The following is a 6,096-nucleotide window of genomic DNA, read 5'->3' as shown; positions in this document are numbered from 1 at the left end:
GATGTTTTGTGTGACTACCAATCACAAGCATCAAATTTAATGTAACTTAATCAATAGCAAAATCATAGAGATGGCCAGAAAGGTGAAGTACAGGCCTTGCAGTATATAACATAATGATAATGTAGGATACCAAACAAAGAAGTCTATTCTGTCCCTCCTATACATGTCCTGGAATTATCAAGCAGGTGGAACATCTACCTGCTGCTAAATAAACCATTATTTAGAGAACTGTCTGAGTTTAGCATCATTTACATTTTCCTTTAGATTTAGATACCATCTGCTGTTCTGTTTTCTTTTGCCTACTGTCACAGTCATAAGCATGTAATTACCATACTCCTACTCATCTTTTTCGTGTTCCTTTTCACTACAAGCTTTGTTTCAACCAGTTTCTGTCTTTAGCTTGTTTAAAACCTGTAATTATTAGAAGACACTTTATGAGATCAACAGCAATGTTTCATGCTGCACAGATTTTTTTTTAATGGATTAAACCAGGACAGATGACAAAGCACTGAAAGCAATCTTTATATCAGAAAAATGGAAAGAAAGAGAAGTCTTGTGAAAATGAACTTATCATGACTTTGTATGTATTAAAAACTTTAAATAGACTGTTGTTGTCTTCTCATACTGATTAAACAATAAGTTTCAGTAGTGAGAAAGTGTGTACCTATGTAAATAATTAACACAGCAAAGTGCTGCCTTGTCTCTTGCACTTTTGTCTGAGTTCAGAAAATGCTTGGGTCAAGCCTGAGCCTCAGAAAACTGTCAGGTTTGTTGTTAGCTTCTGATTTTTTCTGCTGTTGCAATTTTTATAATGTTGACTGCTGACTTTTGTGGCATCCTCTTTCTCTGGATGCACATGGTTCAGGAGGATCTTTTTCTAGAAAAACACTTTTGATAATGGTTGCAGTAATTTTCAACATTTTAAGTACCTGTTTTTCATAATTCCTATTTTGTTCTCTGGAAAATCCTGAAAATTTTAGCATCTGAAGCTGCTGAGACACAGATCTGACAAGTAAATTCAGCATGAGAGTTGTGCTATGCTAAGAGCAGCAGATATCACTTCAGGGTATATTTATTCTGTTTAGACAAAAGAATCCACATAAGAGCAACATGGGAGCTCTCATAATGACATTCAGAGAACTGAAAAGGACATTGATTATAAAAACACATGAGTATTACAGGAGCAAATAGAAATACATCTGCCCCATATGCTAGCCCTGGTGTCTGGCACCATTTAAAGGATGTGAAACCTTGGTCCTGTCTGCCAAAACTACAGTTGAGCTCTCAGCTTTCATCTCATATGGGATATTCAGCTCCTACTTTCCCTGTGTACCTTGTACTGGCAGTGGGTAATTGTGTAGTGGGATGTGCTGCAGGCATCCCAACATGTAATGAAGCAAGGAGGACCCTGCTGGTGCTGCCCTTGTTTCTATCTCATCAGGGTTTAGCTGACTGGATGGGTTGGTGCACATGCACATGCACACACACAAACACACACACACACCAGCTTTCTTATGGCCAAGAAAACATAGTGAGCTCTCCAGCATGGAAAACTAAGGCAGCCTAATAGAAATACTCCAATGTCATAGGTAATTAATTGTCTTTCCCCATAATAGTGTTGAAAATAATGTAGACTATCAGGGGTTCAACTAACAGTTTACATGTGACATAAATGTCGTGTGTCATGTATATTTAATTTATAAAATAACATCTTGCATGACAAACAGGTCAAAGCAGGTGGTTCTCCCTCTCTTCTCTGATCCTGTGAGACCCCTCCTGGAGTGCTGCATTCAGCCCTGGGGCCCCCAGCACAAGAAGGACAGGAACCTGTAAAAGCAAGTCCAGAGGAGGGACACGAGGATGACCAGAGGGCTGGAGAACCTCTCCTGTGAAGCCAGGCTGAGGGACTTGGCATTGTTCAGCCTGGAGAAGAGAAGGCTCTGGGGAGGCCTTATAGCGGCCTGCCAGTGCTACTAAGCAGGGCCTACAGGAAAACTGGGGAGGGACTCTTTGTCGGGGGTGCAGTGATAGGACAAGGGGTAATGACTTTAAACTACAAAAGGGTAGATTTAAGTTAGATATAAAGAGGAAATTCTTCACTCAGAGGGTGGTGAGGCACTGGAACAAGTTGCCCAGAGAAGCTGCGGTTGCCCCATCCCTGGAAGAATTTAAGGCCAGGCTGGATGGGGCTTTGAGAAACCTGATTTAATGGGAGGTGTCCCTGCCCATGGCAGGGGGTTGGAATGACGTTGTTTTGAATGTCCCTTCCAACCAAACGATCCTGTGATTCTACGATTTAAAACTTACAGCTATGGAACATTGAAAAGTGAGAATCTCATATTTTAACCAAGTTTTTGGTAAATTAAGTTTTGAAAATGCGGGTTAATTTTTTTTTTTAATTTCATCATCTCCTGAAATCTTTTCAAAAATACCATGTGGCAGTCTTTCTCTTGATTTATCAACAGCTTGGAAACAATGCAACTAAACTGTGCCAGCATGTGCCGAGTGTCTTATTGTGCAAGTATTTATCCCTTTCAAAGGGGTTCTTGCAGCAGAAAAGAACTGGAGAACTTTTTTTTTTTTTCAACTCTGAAAGTTTTCTTTACTTTTTTAGTTTCTTGTAAATAGAGCTTTAGCTCTTCAATTTCTCACCTGTTTAATTGTTTCCTCCCATAACTATACATGCATAAAATAGATTAAGATCTGTAGAGTTTGCATCAAGGTTTGCAGAAATGTTAGCTATTATAGAGAGTATGATAACTAGAAGAATAATAAAACTCAGAAATGATCTGGAGACGATAGAAGATTTGTGGAACAATGATCCCTGGGAGTTTTACAAACAGGTGAGGTTGTCATATGCTGGTGCTGGAGTAGTTTTAACTGACTTACCTGAGGGCAGGTGGCCCCAAATGCCTGATTCACTAAAACATTTTCTATAACAATTATTTTATTAGCTCCACTCCAAAGTACTGCAGCTGGAAGTGATTCTGTTAGTGTACACATGACAGATCATCCATGATTGTAAATCTCGTGTTTATGTTTTGTGAGGGCAAATAGGTAATTTGATAGTCTGATTCTTTCTGGCCTGAGACTTTATTCTGAGACCGCTGGTCTTGGTGGAAAGTCACAACCATGTCCTATCCCTCAGGTCGCTTCAGGCTCTCTCTTATGAACATTCTGCTGTCCTTTGCTATTGAAACATTTTCAGCAAATTTATTGGAAGAAGGTCTAGACATTTCAGCATCACATATCACTTACATAGGTCTCTTACTCTGTCCAACATGGGGTTACTGAATTGCTGTCTGGAAATGCATGTCTCCTTTGATTGGAAAAGCAGTCCCAGGCACTAGGCGAGACACGTCCCCACTGGCAGAGATGCAAAGCTTGCTGCTGAAAAGCAACCTACAATTTAGCCTCTCCTAAACAGAAGTGAAGGCTCTCATGCGAGTGCATGCTCAGCAGAGCAATTACATTAATTTCTTGAGGAGTATTAAATTTCCTAAAGGTATAAAGAAAATTGTCTTCCTAAATTATAAAAGCACTGGATTTCCTAAAGGTATCTGTGAAATGTTTATGATTATTACCAACTCTTACACGAAATAAGAAAATGAAAATGTATTTAACACACTTTGACCTTGTCTGTTTGAATGATGACAACTTTGGAGTGGTAGCTTGAGGACTTAGTGATGTAGGTGATAATGTGGAAGGATGTCCCTTGCAAAAGAGGTGCCAAAGGAGACTCTGGCCTGCAGAGGGTCCTTGCATGGACACTGTGCACTGCAGAGACCCTGGGACCCCACATGAGTGGTCCTGGGGTGAGCGCAGGAGCACTGGGGGTGACTGACAGCCCTTGAGGGGGAAGACGTGGATTTCCTTTTGAAATGTCACGTTAACTATGGTTTATCTAGAAGGTTAGAACTAATGAGGCTACAGCACATTCGTACTGTATCACATTGTCGGACTGGCTGTTCACATCACACCTTTATGAGCAGTATGATGTTGTATGGATTGCAGAGAAAGCTACTTTTAAACGAAACAATATGAATTTGACAGTTTGCCTGTGGGGAGTGGAGGTTTTACTATAGAAAGTAGTAAGAATGATAAGGTAACAATACAAACTTTTTTGGCTGGATCCTATCACCATGGGTCTTTTCATCAAACTCTGGCAGAATGAGGCTTTTATCCCAAGTTGTTCACGCCATCTTGTGATGGTCAGTTTTGACAAATAGTAAATTAGAGGTTTTGGGAGTATTAGGTTTGAGCACAGAACTTCATAAACAGAATTCAGACATTATTTCTTGCCATATGATGTGAAAGTCAGGATATTTAATGTGTATCAACAGGCATTGCTGCTGCATAGAAAAGGTATACATTTTTTTGTTTTGCATTTTAAGATGCTTAATGAACTAATGAAAGCAAAATAGGCAGATATAGGAAAATGTTATTTAGCTGCAGTTAATAGAATAGGAATTAAATGTGATACCTGGGCAACAAAGGTGCACTATTAATTTTTAAATGATTAAATTTTAAATAACTTTTAAAATGTTTAATTTTTGTATGACACATGAACTCTGTGGTCCCTAGTGCTCTGCATGCATTATCAGGGTGCAGGCAGGGCAGGAGTGGTTGGAACTGCTGATTGCTCTTTCCTCTTAATATTTTTGTTGGAGGTGTTTTCCCATGCTGGATGCATGTCCACTGTGTTGCTGGCATTACAGTTGTTTTCCTTTAAAATTCTGGGTGGCAGAAGTTGATGTAAAGCTTGTAACTGGATTCTAGCATAATGCTGGCAAAAGAAAAAAAAGTTTTATAACCGTGTGGATGGCAAGCCCTTTGAAATGAGATGCAGGATAATTATTCTGTCTCTGCTAAATCTCCAGGCAAAACTTTCCTGAAATGAATGTTCCTTTGCATCAGGTTTTGTAATATGAAAGGCAATATTTAGGTCCTTCCTAAGTGATGGAAAACAGCAGTTGTAATGGAGAGCAGAGCAAATGAAAACCTCGCACGCTGTGCTAGTGGGTTTCCCTTGGGTGTCTGCTTGAGCCTGGAGCCCAGGATGGATCAGTGACATTGGGAGATGTCTTCCCCCTGTGAGAGGACATTATCGTGGCACTGAGGTTTGCAGAGCCAGCATATGTCCAGTTTTTGCTCCCAAAGATAATGGTGAAAGCTATTGCCTGGGTTGACAAGTCACACTGTTTTCATGCTCTAAATTTGCATTTGAAGCTTGCTTTGTGCATTGACCTCAGTATAAATTGAAAGCAGCTATGAGATGAACATGAATAAATTATTTTTCCCATCCTACCCTGCCAGTCTTTCTGAGATAATTGCATCTCAGCACCAGTGAGGTGCTCAGAAACCCACACACAACATCCTCACAAAACTGTATGTGTGAGAAGGGAGGGTGTGCACGCAGAAAGATGGACAACAGAAACTTGGTTGCTGAGCTGTTTAAAATAAAGGGGAGGTATGGGAACAAATGATGTCATGTTGGTTAATTTAGAAATTATTCAATGTCTGAGAATTTTGAGCTCATCTGGGGGTCTCTTCTGCTTTTCTACAGCACAGATTTAATACCTGCAAGGGAAGCAAAAGAGTCCTTAAGAGGCCTAATCTGTGCACTGGAGTGGAATTTAATCTCCAGCTCAAATGTCTGTCTAGAGATCAGAGGAAGAAGACTCGGGATATTTGCATTTATTTCAATGAGTGCTTATCCACATCTGAGAACTGAAGTTGTAATACTGTTATTAAAGCACAATTAACAGTTAAACCCTTTGACTCAGCAGAATAGTGCATTTGGGGACAAAGCGCTTGGACTTCATGTAGACAATAAAAGACCTCTGCTCTGAGAGGACTACCTGCAGGGTCTGGCTCTTGGTTGGTGTTCAGGATGGGTCTGAAACCTTCAGAGACCTTTCTGTGGGAGCTCAGGGTGGGTCTGGAGCCTTGTAGAGCAGGAAGAGGAACCCTATACTACCAGAGACCCCCACCTCTTTTTTTTCCCACCAACCGTGGGACCAGCTCAAGGTATCAAGGAAAGTTTATTTCGGATCATATATATTAAGTCTAGACCAATACATTATGTATTACGGT

This window comes from Anser brachyrhynchus (assembly GCF_964034855.1).
Source record: "Anser brachyrhynchus genome assembly, chromosome: 6".
Classification (NCBI taxonomy): domain Eukaryota; kingdom Metazoa; phylum Chordata; class Aves; order Anseriformes; family Anatidae; genus Anser; species Anser brachyrhynchus.
The sequence above is the reverse complement of the archived record's forward strand: the minus strand, read 5'-3'. Positions refer to the sequence as shown.